The following is a 20800-nucleotide window of genomic DNA, read 5'->3' on the forward strand; positions in this document are numbered from 1 at the left end:
ACAGTCTTCTAAGCATAACATTCAGTTTTAGAGATATTAAAATAATAAATAATATTTTTTGGTATATATGGTAATGGTAATATATGCTGTAAATATTAAACCCGTCTCGGGACAAATTCATGTTTTCAGCCTTCAGAGAGAAGATTTTTCCATTTCAATATTTTCTTGAGTTACTTTCTGGAGCCACAAATTAACCCTCCTGTTGTCCTCGAGTCAATGAAGGAAGGGAGGATGGAAGAGGGGAAGAAGGAAGGAAAAGAGGGAGGAAGAAGGAAAGGAGGGAGGGAGGGACGAAGGAAGGGAAGGAAGAAGGAAGGAAAAAAGGAAGGAGGGAGGAAAGAAAGAGGGAGAAAGGAAAAGTGGAAGGAAGGAAGCTAGGGGGGAGGAAAGAAAGAAGGAGGGAGGGAGGAAAAAATAAGAGAGGAAGGAAAGAAAGAGGGAGGGAAGAAGGACAGACGGAAGGAAGGGAGGAAAGAAGGAAAGAAAGGAGGGAGGAAGGAAAGGAGGGAGGGAGGGACGAAGGAAGGAAAAAAGGAAGGAAGAAGGGAGGAAAGAAAGAGAGGGAGAAAGGAAAAGAGGAAGGAAGGAAGCTAGGGGGGAGGAAAGAAAGAAGGAGGGAGGAAAAAATAAGAGAGGAAGGAAAGAAAGAGAAAGAGGGAGGGAAGAAGGACAGACGGAAGGAAGGAAGGAAAGAAGGAACAGTCAAAACAGACGTGGTCAATTTGACCCGGGAGGACGACACAAAGGTTAAATGTGATTAGAAGAGTAAAATATTTGGGTCACATCTTCAGGAATGATCTATGAGGGTGATGACGATGTGCAAAAGTGCCAAGCTAAAGCATATTGTACTCCACTCTATGGTGCAGTTATAGTAAAGCAACAATAAAGATGCTTACGGTGGCTTTTAATGATGCTTACAGGATCTTCTTTAAGCTCCAATAGAGTGGAGTACAATATGCTTTAGTTATCCTGTTAGCTGTCTTTACATCATCCATACATATATTACATTTTAATGCCAGTGTATTAGCAACCTTGGAACTTTTGCACATCGTCATCACCCCCATAGATCATTCCTGAAGATGTGACCTAAATATTTTACTCTTCTAATCACATTTAACTTGATCTGCAATAAGAAACAGAAGGAAAACATTTGCTTTTTATCCTCTTTGGTTTTAACACTCATGATGGTGAGGGAGGGAGGGAGGAAGGATGGAAGAGGGGAAGAAGGAAGGAAAAGAGGGAGGAAGAAGGAAGAAAAGGAGGGAGGGAGGAAGGAAGAGAGGGAGGGAGGGAGGAAGGAAGGAAGGAAGGGAGGGGGGGAGGAAGGAAGGAAGGATGGAAGAGGGGAAGAAGGAAGGAAAAGAGGGAGGAAGAAGGAAGGAAAGGAGGGAGGAAGGAAGGAAGGGATGAAGAAAGAAAGAAAAGAGGGAGGAAGAAAGGGAGGAAAAGAGGGAGGAAGGAAGAAGGAAGGAAAGGAGGGAGGGAGTGAGGGAGGATGGGAAGGAAGAAGGAAGGAAAGGAGAGAGGAAGGAAGGAAGGAAAAAGGGAAGGAGGGAGGAAAGAGAGAGGGAGGGAGGGAGAAAGAAAAAGAGGAAGGGAGGAAGGAAGGAAGCTAGGGGGGAGGAAAGAAGGAGGGAGGGAGGACAGAAGGAAAACATTTGCTTCTGATCCTCTTTGGTTTTAACACTCATGATGGTGAGGGAGGGAGGGAGGGAGGAAGGATGGAAGAGGGGAAGAAGGAAGGAAAAGAGGGAGGAAGAAGGAAGGAAAGGAGGGAGGAAGGAAGGAAGGAAGGAAGGGGGGGGAGGAAGGAAGGGAGGGAGGAAGGAAGGATGGAAGAGGGGAAGAAGGAAGGAAAGGAGGGAGGAAGGAAGGAAGGAAGGGAGGGGGGGGAAGGAAGGATGGAAGAGGGGAAGAAGGAAGGAAAAGAGGGAGGAAGAAGGAAGAAAAGGAGGGAGGAAGGAAGGAAGGAAGGGAGGTGGGGGGAGGAAGGAAGGATGGAGGAGGGGAAGAAGGAAGGAAAAGAGGGAGGAAGAAGGAAGGAAAGGAGGGAGGAAGCAAGGAAGGTATGAAGAAGGAAGGAAAAGATGGAGGAAGAAAGGGAGGAAAAGAGGGAGGAAGGAAGAAGGAAGGAAAGGAGGGAGGGAGGGAGGGAGGGAGGAAGGGAAGGAAGAAGGAAGGAAAGGAGAGAGGAAGGAAGGAAGGAAAAAGGGAAGGAGGGAGGAAAGAAAGAGAGAGGGAGGGAGGGAGAAAGGAAAAGAGGAAGGCAGGAAGGAAGGAAGCTAGGGGGGAGGAAAGAAGGAGGGAGGGAGGACAGAAGGAAAACATTTGCTTCTGATCCTCTTTGGTTTTAACACTCATGATGGTGAAGTGTCCACATACTTTTTACTCAGGTGTAGTACCACCATATGGCCATTAGGGGGCAGTATTTACCCAGTATATGCATCTGACCCGTCTATAAATGAACTGAAGGCTTCCTGCCACCTGTTGCAGCTAAAATAAATAAATACATAAAAAATCCCCCAGAAATATGAACAGTGTGACAGAAGGGGAAGTCAGATTTTCTCTTTCTGTGATGTTTCACTCAATATTTCATAAAGGCCTGTGGAGCCTTACTCTGCAGATGTAAGCACGCTTATTGATTTGAATGCTAGAAATGTACTCGTTCATAATTTATAAACCATCTTGTGCATGACCTTCAGTATATCAGTGTTTATATGTGTGTGTGTGTGTGTGTGTGTGTGTGTGTGTGTGTGTGTGTGTGTGTGTGTGTGTGTGTGTGTGTGTGTGTGTGTGTGTGTGTGTGTGTACAAAGGCATCTGCTCGTAATGAAAAAAACATCACTTTTGGACTCGAGTGAAGCCTCAAGAGTTGTCAAAGTTCTCATCAGGTCATCAGTCTGGTCGACATTAATGAGAGGAAAACACACACACACACACACACACACACACACACACACACACACACACTGATGGAGATTTATGTTTATATAGCAGCAAGTTTAAACTGAGGATATTTCATTAGGAGTAAAACTGAAGCCTCTGTGATGTCTTAACTCCAAAAACTGCAGAGTTCAGGTCCATTTCCAGTGAATGTTGAGGCTCCTCCAGCTGTTTTTCCAGCATTGAGTCTTCAAACTTCATGGTCAGGATTAAAAGCTTAAGGTTAAACCAGTGAATTGAATTGTTAACTGAACCCTCTTTCATCAGCTTAATATCCTTGTAACTGTCTCTCCGCCATTATAAAGGCCTTACAACTTCCCTTAAAGCATTATTTCAGCTCTCACTACTTCCCCCCCAACACAACATCTGTAAACAGCAGATGCCTCTAACAACATAAAGTGTCATTTTGGGGAAAGTTACACAACCCTGTGATGGACCCAAAACCCCCCCAGCGAGAGTCTAGACATCTTCTCAAATAGCGTGCATAGAATTAGGATAGTCAATTACACGTTCATCCTCTGACGCTGCGCAGGTTGATATTCAGTGTAAGATTGAGATAAATTTGGAAGTTTTATCGGTCCCTGTGGGGAAATTAGGTTGTTGCAGCAGCTAATGTAATAGGATTTGGCAGCGGGGGAATCGAGAGAGACTGGAGAAGAGAAAAGAAGCAATGAAAATTGTGGAAATAGTCAAAAAAAAAATGATGAAACTGACTTCAATAGGTCTCCTGCTGGCTGGCAGTAGCTTTAAAACGTATTTGTTGTGTTGCTGTTTTTGAGTGTTACCGGCCCCGAGGACCTTCAGGGATCCTGAGAGGGGTTTGAGAGGTTTGCAAAAGCATTTAAAAGGAATCACTTAATAACACTCACAGCATTGACATGATATTTAAATTCATTTATTCAACCTTTACAGGGTGGTCCAACAAGAGCAGAAATGCTTTAATTTGCATGGAAAGTCTGTTTATGCCGGACAATAAAAAGCAGTCAGAAGCAATAATAAAGATTAACTCAACTATTAAACATTTAAAATGCTAATAAGAGATATGGATACTCTGATAAAGGATGATAACAGGAGTAAATATGTTTGAATGCAACAATAAAACATTAAAAAACCAAGAAAACCAAGAACCACACTGTTGCCATGGGTGACACGTTCCTTTATAATGAAGATTATGGACACTTTAAAGTCAAGAGGTTGTGATATGTTGCGCAATACGCTGGTAAAGCAGAGCTGTATCCCTGCACATGCTCAGTGAGCGTCTTCTTTACACAGAACTACTCTCCAGGGACTGAAAATAAGACCTCTGTTATTAGTCTTTGGAGCCGTTTCTAAACAAACTAACATGACCAAACTCTACATAATGAAAAAAACATGTCACCTAGTGCAGCTGTGTAGCTAATTTATGTGTTTTTAATAGTTTTTGGACAACAATGGGCCGGTATACGGGACAGAAGAATACAATATATCACACATTTCTAGAATAAAGCACTCCTGAGATCTGGTAAAGTAGTGAATTTACCTAAAACTGCTGTGAGATCTGAGATATATTGGCTGTTTTCTTTAACCCTCCTGTCGTCCTCCCGGGTCAAATTGACCCCATTTTTTGACTGTTCCTTCTTTCCTTCTTTCCTTCTTTCCTTCCTTCCTTCCTTCCTTCCTTCCTCTTTCTTTAATTTTTCCTTCATTCTTCCCTTCATTCCCTCTTTTGTTGCTCCCTCCTCCTTCCATACTTCCTTTCCTTCCTTCGTTTCTTCCTTTCTTTCTTCCTTCCTTCCTCCTTTCCTCCTTCCCTCTTTCCTCCTTTCCTTCCTTCCTTCCTCTCTCCCTCCCTCCTTACTCCTTTCCTTCCCTCCCTTCCTTCCTTCTATCCTTCCTTCCTTCCTTCCTTCCTTCCTTCCTTACTCCCTCCCTCCCTCCCTCCTTACTCTTTTCCTTCCTCCCTTCCTTACTCCCTCCCTCCCTCCTTACTCCTTTCCTTCCTTCCTTCCTTCCTTCCTCCTTTCCTTCCTTCCTTCCTCCTTTCCTCCCTCCCTCCTTACTCCTTTTCTTCTTTCCTTCCTTCCTTCCTCCCTTCCTTCCTCCTTTCCTTCCTTCCTTCCTTCCTTCCTTCCTCCTTTCCTTCCTTCCTTCCTTCCTTCCTTCCTTCCTTCCTTCCTCCTTTCCTCCCTCCCTCCTTACTCCTTTTCTTCTTTCCTTCCTTCCTTCCTCCCTTCCTTCCTCCTTTCCTTCCTTCCTTCCTTCCTTCCTTCCTCCTTTCCTCCCTCCCTCCTTACTCCTTTCCTTCCTTCCTTCCTTCCTTCCTTCCCTCCTTCCTTCCTTCCTTCCTTCCTCCCTTCCACATCCCTTCCTCCTGTCCTTCTTTAACCTGAGGACAACAGGAGGGTAAAAGGGCTTTAAGAATAAACACTTAATACTAAAGAACTTTAATTCAATAAATAATAAATATATCTGTATTTCTGTAAAGTGTGTGCATGAAAACACCTTCAGGCTGAGTTGTGTCGCACTTGTGAGTCAGAGAGGATCATTTTCTCTTTCAGTGTACACGCTTCACTTGACCTTTGACCTCATTTAGAGGAAAGGAAACTGCAATAAATGTCAGGTTATAATTGGAATAACATAACTTATTGTTTGTTCTTCTAATGGAAAAAAAAAGAAAAGATAATGACCACACAGGTTTTAGTGGTCATTATAACCGTAGATGTATTAGAGGGTGAACCTGCGTTACCTTTAGTTTAGCCTTCTTATTAAATCTGACCTCAACGTGAGAATAAACCTGTCTGAGGTAAATTAGCGGCAGACTCCACGTGAAGTGTCAAAGCGATGCAAGCGGAGAAAAAACCTTCTATGGATCACAGACATTTTTTAATTTTTTAAATCTTCCACTGCTTATAAATATTTGAAGGGGTGCAGACAGCAGCGTTAACCCTCCTGTTGTCCTCCAGTCAAGGAAGGAAGGGAGGAGGGAGGGAGGAAGGGAGGAAGGGAGGAAGGGAGGAAGGGAGGGAGGAAGGAAAGGAGGGAAGAAAGAAGGAGGGAAGGGAGGAGGGAGGAAGGGTGAAGGAATAAGGAAAGGAAGGAGGAAGGAAGGACGGAAGGAAGGAAGGACGGAAGGAGGGAGGGAGGGAGGAAGGAAGGAAAGAAGGACAGAGGAAAGAAGGAAGGTAATGGGGAGGAAGGAAGGAAGGAAAGGAAGGAAGGAAGGAAGGACGGAAGGGAGGAAGGAAGGAAGGAAGGAAGGACGGAAGGAGGGAGGGAGGGAGGAAGGAAGGAAAGAAGGACAGAGGAAAGAAGGAAGGTAATGGGGAGGAAAGGAAGACAGAAGGAGGGAGGGAGGAAAGAAGGAAGGGAGGAAGGAAGGAAGGAAGGAAGGAAGGAAGGAGGGAAGGAGGGACGTAAAGAAGGAGGGAGGGAGGAAGGAAGGACAGAGGGAAGGAAAGAAGGAACACTCAAAACAGACGACAGGAAGGTTAAAAGAAGAGAGGAAGAAAAAAGAAAAGCTCATTCAAAAAAAAAAACAACTTCTGATTCTGATCCCTGTTTTTGGCAGAGGACAAAAGGGCCGAGCGGAGATCAGGTTACTGCCATGTGACACTGAGGAATCTCGGTCTCTGCACTCCCTCTGATTAAACATTACACTCACGGACACAGAGCCAGCACACAGTCTGTAACACTACGACAGCTTAGGAGGTTATTATACAGACATCAGCTGACTTAAACACCCTGCAGCAACTAATAAGGCCAACAGAAAATCATATAATAATACTTCAATGATGAAAGCTACTAAAAAACTTATACTTATAACCAAAATCCCTTATAGGATTATTATAGTGATACAATAGGTGATAATAAAGACAATATATAACCTCTGAGAGTAAGATGAGAACAATGAAACACCATATATAGTATATTCTTTCATGAAATGTTAATAGTTGAAACCATAAGTTATAAAAGTAAGACATTAAGTTCGTCAGTAGCTGTCACCATGGATGTGATGGTGATATAAAAGGAATAAAACTACTTTTAAGTGTATTAAAGTTGCACTGGACATAATATTAAAATGTTTTAAACTAACTACAGATGTATTAAAGTTATTAAAACAGCATTATTAGAGTATTAAAATGATAAAAATATATCTAAGTCATCAATTTCCTTTATAATTAATCCATTCTTCTATGATTTTAACTTTTAAGCATCATGCAGATATTAATGTAAAGAAAGATATTATGAAAGAAAGAACATAAGGTCACTAAAAACTGTACAAAGTCTGTATTAAAATGATAATTAATACATATAATATATCATATCTGATGTAGCATACAGTCGAATATATTCGCTTTAACGTGATAAAAGTGTAAAAACACAGATTTCCACCTATAAATGTGACTGAAGTAATTCATCTGCATCATCTTTACACACAATTTTAACTTTTGCACATCAAGCGGCGACTATGGATGAACATAGATTTCTCTGAGAAGCTCATAGCAGCACTGTGAAAGAAAAAAGTCATAATGTCACTAAAAAAAGCTCAATAAGTCCTCATAGTGTAGGTGGTTGATGGATCGCTCTTCATATAAATACATATATATATATTTAAGATGTTTGTGAGCTGTCAGAAAAGAATAAAGAAATATAAATATAAGTCTAATTCTGTGTGAAGACTTGAGTTTTTTCTTGTTTCCAACCTCTAAATCATATCGTGACCCCTTTAGATTGATCGTGTGACCCCTTGTTGGGCCCTGACCCTCAGGTTTAAACCCATATACACATGTACGGCTGCAACTAATGATTCTCATTATTGATTAATCTCTTGATCTATGAATCAGAAAACAATGAAGAATGACAATCACACTCTCCTCTAACACAAAGTGGCATCATCCAGTGTCTTGATTTAACTGATAAATAGTCAGAAACCCCAAAATATTTCATTTTATATCCCGTAAGACCAAAAAAAAACATCAAATGTTCAATTTAACCCTCCTGTTGTCCTCAGGTCAAGGAAGGACAGGAGGAAGGGATGAGGAAGGGAGGAAAGAAGGGAGGAAGGAAAGGAGTAATGAGGGAGGGAGGGAGGAAAGGAGGGAAGGGGAAGGAAGGAAGGAAGGAAGGAAGGAAGGAAGGAAGGAAGGAAGGAAGGAAGGAAGGAAGGAAAGGAGTAAGGAAGTAAGGAGAGAAGGAAGGAAGGAAGGAAAAAGTAAGGAGGGAGGGAGGAAGGAAAGCAGTAAGGAAGGAAGGAAGGAAGGAAGGAAGGAAGGAAAAGATGAAGGAAGTAAGGAGAGAAGGAAGGGAGGAAGGAAGGAAAGAAAGGAGTAAGGAGGGAGGGAGGAAGGAAAGGAGGGAGGGAGGGAGGAAGGAAGGAAGGAAAGCAGGAAAGCAGGATGGAAGGAAGGAAGGAAGGAAAGAAAGGAGTAAGGAGGGAGGGAGGTAAAGAGGAAGGAAGTAAGGAGAGAAGGAAAGAAGGAAAAGAGTGAGGAGGGAGGGAGGAAGGAAGGAAGGAAGGAAGGAAGGAAGGAAGGAAGGAAGGAAGGAAGGAAGGAAGGAAGGAAAGAAAGGAATAAGGAGGGATGGAGGGAGGAAAAGAGGAACGAAGTAAGGAGAGAAGGAAAGAAGGAAGGAAGAATGGAGGGAGGAGGGAGCAAAGAAAGAGGGAGGAAGGAAGGAAAGAAGGAACAGTCAAAAGAGATGGGGTCAATTTGACCCAGGAGGACGACAGGAGGGTTAAAGAACTTGCATTTGGTATTTTTTGCTTAAAAAATGACTTAAATCATGAGTCTATCATCAGAATAGTTGCAGATTGAGTCTAATTTATTGATTGTTGTACCTCTAAATTAAAAATATAACATATTAAACACACATAAAGTGACATATTATCACTCTGAACTCATTATTTAGTATCCAGAAGTTGTTACAGGTCCTCATACTGTTTAAATTAATACGGTTTCTTTCCTTTTAATTGGCATGTGCAGTTTTTAATGGACTATATAAAGCACTTTGAAACGCCTTTATGGATGAAATGTGCTCCAGAAATAAAGATTAGTTTATAACAAGGCTAATCATGGAGGATGAAAATGCCCATTAGGGTCAACTAAAGTCACCACTGACTCCCTGCAGGAGACTGATAATCATTTAACAAGGGGATGAAGAACACTATAAAGCATGTTAAAGCATGTTAAGATCGCTATATCACTGCAGAAAAACTTGCAGACACACAAAAAAAGACCCCTGAAGCAATATACAGAGATGTTATAATGACTCCACAGCTCATAAAATGGTGTTAATTGTGTTTAATAAAGTATAAAATTGTGTTTAATAGAGTGAGTAGACACATTGTGAAGAGGGAAACAGTGATTTATGACATGTTAAAACTCTGTAAATGAATCTTACTTTCCATTCATTCATCAACAAATCAATACTCCATCATATGAGAGAGAGGAGGGTATGATATGAGGAGGTGTAGGTGGGACGTCCTCGTGGAGAGAGGAGGGGGAAGAGGGGGAGGAGGGAGAGGAGGAGGAGGAGGAGGAGGTGGTGGTGTTGGTGTTGGGTCTTGGGGAGGACAAGAAGAAGGCTGCACTGCAAGAAGTGTCTCTCTCCTCGTCATGCTTCACGATTTTTAAAGAAACCCGGTCCCGGCTTCTGCTGCTGGGAGAGAGAAAAAAGAAGAAGAAGAAGAAGAAGAAGAAGAAGAAGAAGAAGGAGAAGAAGAAGAAGGAGAGGAAGAGGAGGGAATATAAAGCACCTTGCGTCTTTTTTTTCTTTTTTCTTTTTAAATAATAAGCAGAGTTGAGAGTGGAGCTGTGAGCAAGCGGAGAAGGAATAGAGAGAGAGAGGGAGAGAGAGAGAGAGAGAGAGAGAGAAGAGAGGGGGGATTACTTCTGCAGGTTTTACGGGACTGCGCTGCATTCCTACCCGGAGCAAAGCGCTCAGGAGTCGGACCCGGTGAGCTCCGCGCCTCCGCTCCTGCTCCGCTGTTAAAGATTCCCCGGACCTTTTTTTTTTTCTCCTCCTTTTTTCCCTTTTTTGCTTGTTTTCCGACACAACGGGACACCAATAATGCACAGTGTGAACCGCTTTCATTAGAGCCAGAGAGATCAAACACAAACACACACACCGCGCGCGCGTTTTTACCTCCCTTCTGACTGGATTTGGATTTAATTCCCTTTTTTTTTGGTGTTTTTTTTTTTTTTTGGGGCTGCGAACATGGATGGATGGTGGATATTTGTTGGAGCTCTGCTTGTTGGGATCCTCGCCGTTCCCAGAGGAATACATGGTTGGTATTTCTTTCTTTTTCTCTCTCTCTCTCTCCTTCACCAAACCAGTTGTTCGGGTTGTTATGCAGGTCAGGAGTTGTCAGGAACCACACACACATACACACGGACACACGGACACACATGCACGCGCTATGACATTACAGCTACAAGCCCCAAATTTGTAAAATAGTATAAATCTTTAATGACCCAAGGCGCAGCTTCATCAGATTTAGCACCACAGCTTCTACTTTCAGCTCTGAATCATAAATCTGTTCATATCGAGCGATTGTGGATGAGAGAAAGTTGCGATCAAAGCAGCCTTTTTTCCTATTGAATGAAGTAGCAGTGGACATGAATTACTCCTCGCGTTGCTGAGGACGTGTATGGATCCCTGGAGGGGGTTAGGACCCTGCTTTGGGAACCCCTCTGAGCAGGTTATTGTTCCTCAGGGGTTGAGAGCAGAGATTTGTGTGATTGCAGCCTCAGGGACTTTGCAGAGTGTCTCCTAAAAGAGATGTAAAGTAAACTCTTTCACATCACACAAAGGGAGATGTGTTTGTTTATAATGCAGGAAAAAGCTGCATCAATACTATAGATTTATCCCAGAAGGCATTGATTAGGTGATTGGCAGGTGATTGGCAGGGCAACATTTGCTTGAAAAAGTTGTTTAAACAGCATTTCAGTCACATTCCCATTCACATCAATGAGAAAAGTGTGTCCAAACTTTTGACTGGCACTGTATATTTTCATGATGGGGGTTTGAACCTGCTTTAACGCTGTTGAAACAACACTCCTTTGCCCTCTGGATGCAATAAAACTCTTATTAAGCCCAAATCTACCAAGAAATCTTTACATCTCTGGATCTAGCAAATCACAAAATCGATGCCTAGTGGGATAGAAAGTCAATTTGAGAGAGTCTAATTGAAAGGAGAAGACTCAGAGTTGGAATGAAAAATCAAAAACAAAATGCAGCTTTGCAGGATGTTTATAATCAACCAGCATGAACTCTTGTAATCTGCTTCACGGAGGATATTTTCTGCACATCCTGCGCAGCCGGTGAAGGAATCTTAAATAGAAAAGAGAAAAAAAAGCAACACATGAAGTTGAACTTGTTGTCTCATGAGTTGACCTGTTGTGCAACAGTGAATGTGCACTTTCTTAAATATCCAAACATGTCTTTGAAAACTGATCCCAGCTCGAAAGCCTCAGCTGCCGGTTTAAATATTCATAACTCTGCATCAAAATCTAAAAAGGTCTGCCCCGTGCACATGTTGCTGAATTCCCATCAGAGGAGTAATAATGCATAAGTCTGTCAGGGAGCAGAGCTTTTTTAAAGCAGAGTTTGTGCTGTGTTACTGACCTGGACCCATTCAAGGTTTCACTCCATTTCACACCTTAAAAACTTGTTAATATTACAGCCAGGCACCTTCAGAGAGAGAGAGAGAGAGAGAGGAGGGGTGGGAGTGAATGTGAAGGAAGAAGTCGGGGTGCATGCTGAGTAAAGCTTCCCCCTCTCCCATCCTCTCTCTCTCTTTCTCTCTCCTCGCTCACATGCAGCAGCAGCAGCAGCAGCAACGCCTGACTTCAGATCTGACCAAAAAAAAAAATCATTAGCATCTTCTCTTCAACTCAGCGTGCATCCAATCCAATCCACTTGGCAGCAGCACTCGCTCTAATAAGAATTCAAACTTTTAATAAACTTTCACCTCTTTCGGGCTGCACGTGGGTGTCGTAAGCAGAGATAAAAGTTGAAATGTTATTGACATTTAAGAGCTGCTGTTGGGTGGATTGGATGAAGGTTGAAATGAATGAATGCTGGAAGAGGATGGAAGAAAGTTTGGGAGTCATTCAAATCTGTCTAAAAGATTAAATTCGCTGTTTCTCTACAGAGGCTGAGTGTTGTCATGGTTGCTGATAATCTGATAATCTTGAGATGATTCAGATATCTCGCTGCTGTCGTGAGATATCTTCATTTCCTTCAGATAACAAATTGTAGGTCTTAAAAAAACATGTTTAAGCCTTTGTAGTTTCTTCATGTCTCTCTTTTTTTTTTAAATGATGAAACCAAAAACAGGATGATGAGACAGTTTAACGTGCGATGTGATGGAAAAAGTGTTTGATGTCTGGAGAAGATGTTAATTAAATCATTATCTTGTGAAAGTGGGCTTAAAAACCTGAATATGAGCATCATTTCTTATGCTGGGAATCTCAAATTTGACATATTTTCAGTACTTCTTACCTCTTGCAAACTGGCACATTCAAAATATTGAAGAATAAATGAAAAAATACCTGATTTTTTACCTCATAGATGCAGGCAAAAGAGAAAATTATCAGTATTTTCTCCACTGAGGCGATGATTCATTACAATTTCTAAAGAAAATCTAAAAACTTTGCACAGAAAAGGTGTTTTTATACTACAAACCTTGCTGGTTTTGACCTTTTTTAAGACTATTTCTCTTCTCCATGTGCCTTGGAGATCCTGACTGCTTTTAAACAGATAAAGACAAAATCAAATTTCACAATATTTTTAAAGCAAATACCTTCATACGAGACAATATTGTAGGGATGACTATTTCTGCTTTAAAAAAATACTTATGCAATGAGGTTTATGATTAATGTGGGTAACTTAAAGGCAAATAATTGAATGGCTAGTGCAGAACAGTGCAGAAAATAGCATAATTTTATTGTAATGCAGCCTTTAAAACAAGGAAAAGACAACATTTAGGCCACATCGTGATATTACGATATAGACGATAGCTAGTGTCATATCACGATATTGACATAATATCAATATATTGTTCAGTCCTGCTTTAAACCATCTTTGTAGATCAGCCAGGAGCAGCACGACTTCTCAAGAAAGACGACTGTATGGGTCTAAAAATTACGTTACGCCATCTAGAGGCTTCCACTTGTGGTGCAGTTACAGTAAGGCTAAATATAGCAAACTTCGGGTGGCATATAATGATGCACTGCGAATCTTGTTGAAGCTCCCTAGATGGATGAGTGCCAGACAGTTGTTTGTACAAGCTCTTCTTAGGAATTTTATGTTTACTTTTATTATCATTATCATTATGGCTTTAGTCATGCCTAAAAAGAGCAGTACCTGCTATTTCTCTAGTTTTTGGAGGCATTGGAGAGGGTGTTTGTATGTCTTTTAGATATGTTTTTCGTTTCTTTGTGTGTTGTTTCTTGCTGTATGTGTGTTTTTATGGATCGAACTGGTCTGAAATAAAGATTGAATTGTAGGTATGACCTGAGGAAGTGACGACTGTTCAGGTGACGTCAATATAAGTCGACTTCTTCATTAGAAGGAGGTGGTTCGAGGGGATGAGTAGATAGTTAGCAAGATGTGTTTACTGCCGGAGATAACTGTTTGCCTCCAGCTTCCAACCAAGTGTCTTTTCCTACAAATGACACCATGAGTCACCACAATGTTCAACTAAACCGAAATTATCCCTCCTTAACCGTAACTAAGGCCCTGTTTACACCTGGCGTTAACATGCGCCTCGGGGTGATCCGATCACAACTGGACAGCCGAGACACATTGCTTGTCACACCTGTCTTTTTTTATGTGTCTTGAGCTGACGACAGTTATTAAGTCAGTCGGACGAGCTAAGGGCTAATAAAAATGTCTCAAGAGCTAATGTGCATGTAAGAGCTATTCCAACTGTTCATTTTACTCCAACCATGAACATCTGAGCTCATCTCACTTCTTTCAAAGGTTTACCGAAATAACCTTCACGTGCTGCATTTGACGATGTATTTTCAGGACACATTAGCATTTACACTACAAAAGGGTCGGCTGTGGCTCAGGAGGTAGAGCTGGTCGTCCACTAATCGGAAGATTGGCAGTTCAATTCCCGGCTCCTCCAGTTCACGTGTCAGTGGGTCCTTGGGAAAGATACTTAACCTGCAAATTGCTTCCAACGGCTACATCATCAGTGTGTGAATGAGTGAATGTGACTTGTAGTGTAAGACTAGAAAAGTGTTATATAGTATAAGTACAGTCCATTCACCAAAAGATAGGTGACTAAATATGTCACAGAACACCTGGGAGAGTGGTTTGATTGATTGGATCACAATGTGTGTCGGGGGTCCTGCAAGACAAGGCAGCTTTATTTATATAATGCATTTCATACACAATGGCAACTCTATGTGCTTTACACTGCTGTACACTTGTATTTAACGCTGTCCACTTGTGATCGGATCACCCGAAACGTAGGTTAATACCAGGTGTAAACAGGGCCTAAGTGGTTTTTGTGTCTAAACCTAACCAGATCTTAACCACAGTATTGTTTATATAATAAACCTGGTTCCCATCTGTCCCCTAAAAGGTGCTTGAAAAAAACAAATCAAGTAGGAAATCATTGGAAATAGGTCTATTGAGAGCTAGTTAAAGTGCCAGATTACATTTTACAGTGCAGCGAGATGAAGACACAGCAGCATAAAGCAGCCATATAAAGAGTCTCCTTCTTTGGCGCATTGTATAAGAAGACAACTGTAACTATCCCCGTGTTTTCCCATGTGGACCATTATGGTAAATGTTTACCTCTCGTTCCACTTTCCTCCCCCCGAGGCGTCTCAGATTTCCACAGTGTGGTTCAGACCTTTAGGCTGGGCTCAGGCACGCGTGTGTCCGTCTGTGTTTTCTTAACATTTAGCCCTCAAATTGAGCAGAGATAATCATCAGCGCCTTGCCATTTAAGTCTAAAGGTTGCATTTTGTTTTTTGTCTTTTTAAAAATGTTTTAAACCTGCATGCTCCATACGATGATGATGCCTAAAATCTTTGGGTTTAAACGTTGCTGCAAGTTTAATATGAGAGGTTTTAATACATTTGAAGTTTAATTTTACACAAAACCAAAGAGTTGCCACATTAGATTCTGATTGGCTTTCAACTGGTAAGAGTTATATCAGATGTTAAGGCACTGCTTGTTCATTTTTATATATTTAATCCATCTGTGAGTAATAGAAATGGTGTGTCTTTATTAGTAGGTTAAAGGATACGTTGAGAACCAATGGATCAAACTAGCTAACTGTATATAAAGTAGTGTAAACTAGCTCCACCTCCAGCAGCTACAACAGTAACATGCTGCTCTAACACTGATGCTTCACTATTAATAATCTAATGATGTCATAATAATAATATATCAGTCAGAGGACCAAACCACTACTTTTACTGTAATACTGCATACTACATCGCTCATAATACTGCAGTACTTTTACTGTAATACTGCATACTACATCACTCATAATACTGCAGTACTTTTACTGTAATACTGCATACTACATCGCTCATAATACTGCAGTACTTTTACTGTAATACTGCATACTACATCACTCATAATACTGCATACTACATCACTCATAATACTGCAGTACTTTTACTGTAATACCGCATACTACATCGCTCATAATACTGCAGTACTTTTACTGTAATACTGCATACTACATCACTCATAATACTGCAGTACTTTTACTGTAATACTGCATACTACATCGCTCATAGTACTGCAGTACTTTTACTGTAATACTGCATACTACATCACTCATGATACTTTTTCACGTAGGACTTTTATTATTACATTGCTTTATTTGTACTTTTACATACATTAAAGGATCTGAGTACTTCTTCTACTGCTGAATTTGTATCTCTGAGGTTTCTCTTAACAGACCGACTCTAAGAAATACTGATGATGTCACGTTTTACCTTCAAATCGGGGAGATTTTCGACTGTCTGTCCCTGGATTATTCTTCCTCTCTCTCCCGCTGGGATTCAGAAGCTGTTTATTCAACTGACATTTGTATCCGTGCTGCTGAGACATATCGAATACTTTCAGAGTTTGACGGACACACACTGACACACACACACACACACACACACACTGGAGCTTACAGGAAGTCACATTGAAATTGATTCCTCTTCGTCCTCTGTGGTGCTGATCTGACCTGAACGTTTGCAAGAATGATAAAAAGAGATTTACATAATTTGTGACCCAAAAAAAACATCTACATGACATATAAATACCAGCCATGTGATCATGACTGGACTCTCAAATGCTAACACTGTCTCTTTCTTTCATCCTAGGAGCTTGTATCTACGAGGGATCGCTGTATGCGGTAGGTGCACCTTCTCTTTTTTCTGTCCTGTCATATTTCACTTCTCTAGCATCACTGGTTTAAATCCCCCACTCGGCTTACTCGCAGTTTTTAGGATCTTGGGCCCCGTTTGTAAAGCCTGATGTAGATATTTGCTCATGTATTATTCACAGGGGGGACATTACCAGGTTAGTATGACTGACAGCCGAAGCTGTTAAGAGTGTGTCTGAGCAGAGATAGGTGGTAAAAGCTGTATGTGTTATCAGTAAGACGAGGGGGGGATTGCTGCACATCCTCTGTTGTCTTGACTAGATGTGTCTCATCTATAATGCATGCCGGATACTGACTTTGTGGATGATAATGGCGATGAGAGAGCATGATGCAGCTCGGTGGCGGGCGGCAGGCCCAGCTGCTAGAAAGAAAAAAAGCCGCCGAATTCCCCGCCGCTCTGCCGAGAGAAGGTTGGGCTCTTTTCAAAGTTGGAGAGAAGTTTGTGATGAGCTTTATTCACATTATTCTGCTGGGGATCGGAGAAGATTCAGGGTTTTTCTTTTTTTTTGTTGCTCTGAGGTGTTCTGTTGTTTTTGTGTTCTTTAAAGTCGCTGTCGGGTCCTCACATCCTGGCTTGTGACTTATTTTGATGCCTTTTAAAGTTGTCGTGTTGTGCTCGAGGGCTTTCATAAAGTCGTCTCGTTCCTCCGTGCAGGAAGCAGCAGAAGCCCCAACGACGAACTTTATTAGACTCAAACTCGAGTCGACTCAATGAATTGGGCATATGCACAACCTAGACAGATCTAAGAACATTTAAATTTATGTAAGACTTCCCTCATCTTCTCTACAGTTAATCAGTTTGTGCTGTTATTAAATATTGATTTGTAAGTCATTATGTCATCTTGACACCGTTAAGATTGAAGCTCCTTCCTGATCACAGCTGCATGATGGAAACGGGGTTATTTCAATCTTCTCTTTGCACTTAAAAAAAAAAAAAAATCATTTAATTAGTTATTCAGATCTGTATTTGCTGATGAATTATTCATGTGAAGGGTCTGTGTGCTGTTTCCTACAGTTTCCCTGTCAAAGAGAAGATGAGGAGATTTGGAGATGATGATGATGATGGTAAAGAGGTCTGAATCCTAGCAGAGTTATACTTGAACAGGTTGTAGTTTCTGCAGACGAGTGATGGTCTGAATGCGGCTTCAAAGGAGGATAAACAACCCGAGGTCACAAGAAAAAAAACTACATTATAGGCCAAAAAACTCAGGCCAGCAAAGACAACCTATAGTTAAAAAACAAAGTTAACCACCACACACTGAACTGACTTTATTAGGAGCGAATTCACAGTAAAAGTCAGTTTAGTGTGCAGTGTTAACGTGAGATGTTCCTGCAACCGACCAGCACTTGATCTCTTTATCGACCCGTAGATATATTTACGCCATCTAGTGGCCGTAGTATTTACGACCTGGGAAGTGACGCAGTTCAGATGACGTTAATATTTAGGTGACTTGATGAGATGATTTTGGCGGATTGGATGGTTTGTTTGATCGCTGTTCACTTCCCGTTTTTAACCGTAAGTTTTGTATTTTCAAAAGTGAGTGGTATTGTAATATGTCGTTGTATTTACTGTTGCCATGACGACAACAGTCCAGTAACTCCGAAGTCAACATGAACCATGATCTTTGTCTAATTATGACCTCATGAAGTTCCGATGATGTTAATATTAGATGACTTGATGAGATGATTTTGCCTTTTTAGAGGAAGTCGGTATGGGTGGATGGTTAGATTTCTGTGCGTTTCCAGCCGCAAGTGTCGTGTCTTCAATCGTGAGTTGGGACATTTAAAAAAAAAAAACAACCAAAAAAAACGGAATGTTGTGGTGTTTACTGTTGCCATGACAACAATGGTTGTGTAACTTTAAGGAAGTATAACATTTAAAAAAACAGGCACATGAAAATAACACCTTTTTATCCCTCCTGTGTCTCCATGCAATTTCTTTATCATCCTGGGTCAAAATTGACCCGGTCTGGTTTGACTGATTGATTGATTGATTGATTGATTGTGTGTTAGACCCTTTTAGCCAACTTCATCCCAACATATTACCACATATTTTACACATATTTCTTGCAAATGATGGTCAATAAGCCTCATGTAAATGAAACTATACCTCATTTTTAAGTTAATGCCTGTTGTCCTCCAGGGTCAAAATTGACTTGAAGACAACAGGAGCGTTGATAATCACTAACGAGACTTAAACCACAGCATTGTAGAGTGATTTATAACAGTTTTGGGAAGTTTGGTGGCTGCTAGATGACGTAACCGTAACTACAAGTTGGTTTGTAGCCAGCCTGAATTTTAGATGTATGTCTCCGGGTCTCTTTTATGAGTCGAACCAGAGTAAAAAGGAATGAAATTTGCTGCGGTGCACTTTAGAAAAACACCACTTGTGTTCGTGCAACAACTGGTAATCCCTCTTAAAAAGCCTTAAACACGGTACTCAGCGGTAGAGTTGTGTGTTTCCCAGGCAGAGCAAGCACGAAACTCCTGCTTCTTTCCTGCCGTGTTATCAGTATAATTACAGTAAAGCTTAAAAAAACAGCGAGCGGTGACATACCTACAACTACCTACAATCCTGTAAATGCACGAGAACACATCCTGCAAGGGGGAAGGGAGGGGAGGGGGGGTAATTTGATGATTTGAGGATGTAAAGACAGAAATGGTTCAGTCAATGTTTTAAGGAGGAGGAGTAGGAGGAAGGGAAAGGAAGAGGAGGGGGTTTGTGGGAAAAGAAAGGAGACGGGTTGGGAGACAGGTGGGATGTCCCAGCATGTTTTAACACAGTCAAGGGGGGGAAAAAAAGGCTCCTTCTGGAGTTCAAAGTGAAGAACTTCCCCCCCAAAAAACACCTGGAGTGTTCGGCAGATAGGAACAAATGGAAAAAAGAAAACACCCCCTCCACACACACACACACACACACACACACACACACACACACACACACACACACACACACACAGATTAGAGTGCAGGTCTCTGTAGAAGCCCTCAGGCCTCTCTGTGTGGTTTAAGTCTGAGGTGAAAATCATCATGAGAACGACAATAAAAGGAGCTTCACACACACACACAGACACACACGCACACTCTCTCATTATCTAAATAAAAAAAAGACTGATATATATATGTGACAGGCATCTAAAACCACAGGATATATGCATACAACTGTATTTTTACACCCTTTTCTAAGGCATAACCAAATTATTCTTCCAAGAGTTGCCACACTTTTCTGCTGAAGATAAGAATTATAGCAGAAAAAATGGCCAATTAATACATTTCTTGATTGATAGAACTTTAATTTGGTACTATATTGACAATCAAATAATCATTTTTGTCATTTTTAAAGCAAAAGTTACAACAAATTTGTTGATGCAGCTTCTCATATTGGTGGATTTGAAGCTTTTAAGTGTCATATAGGACAGTAAACTGAATATTTGTGGATTTTGGACCATTGATTGAACAAAAAAAGGAAACGTTATGCCGTAGATGCACACATCTGGGAGGAAAAAACAGGTGCTGGACCAAAAAAGTGTGCATACTGTATAGTTTAATGCTTTATGACAGGTTAATTAAACTATACCTGCATTGGGAGCAGACAGCGTGAACACTTTTTTTTGCTGCCTTGAATAAAACTAGAATTTTCTCACTATTTTTTTGACATTTTCTAAACTTTAAATCGATAGTTAATCTCACTGGGTTTAGACATTTACTTCATGAGAAGTTTTTGTCTCTTAATGAGAAGGAAAAAAAATGAAGAATATGGACACACAGATGGCTTGGAAGACGTGGACAATATGGTGTGTCTGTTTTTTTTGTTTTAATTATATGACAACGCTGTCTCAGTTGCCAAAATATGCAACAAACTACTCAAAAATCCAATGTATTTATTCATAGGTTGCATTTAGACACAACTAATGTTCACCAACTGCTTCACAGAGACTGAAAATTACGATCAAATAAAACACTGACATAATTCACGAGGCTCATAAGAAAATTAATAAAAGTGTAAAATTTGGATAAAGTCATAAAAACACAACATAAAAGCTGAGTGTGACCAGTCGTGTTTTTATGATGACGATATGGCTTTTAAGACATATTGATGGACAGAGACGGTCCGATAATGAGCACCAAGATATTCCAATAATGGAAAATCACATCTATATTCTAACTGGATTTAAAGAAGCTCACTGCGGTTTATAAAACATCTTTTTATGGAAATCTGATGAGTCAAACTGGTTGCACTTAATGAAGCACTTACAGTATAAGCACTTCTTCTTCGCTGCCTTTAAAAGAAGCAGTCTATTATTCTGCAGAGTAGAATCAGGGAAAAAAAACAGCAAAGATAATCATTTCATGTATCGATCTTTTCACAAATCTGCTGACATCTCGGACCTGTTTACACCTGGCATTAACATAAGTCTCAGGTGGTCCGATAACAAGAACACAGCGGTAAATACAAGTGTAA

At 40.9% G+C, this 20800-nt stretch overlaps 1 pseudogene; it reads left to right on the plus strand.

Moving 5' to 3' along the window:
- Window positions 1-20800, plus strand: part of LOC133978510 (zinc finger protein 208-like) — a 355630-nt pseudogene that overhangs the window by 281399 nt on the left and 53431 nt on the right.

Source organism: Scomber scombrus, chromosome 4, assembly GCF_963691925.1.
Source record: "Scomber scombrus chromosome 4, fScoSco1.1, whole genome shotgun sequence".
NCBI lineage: Eukaryota > Metazoa > Chordata > Actinopteri > Scombriformes > Scombridae > Scomber > Scomber scombrus.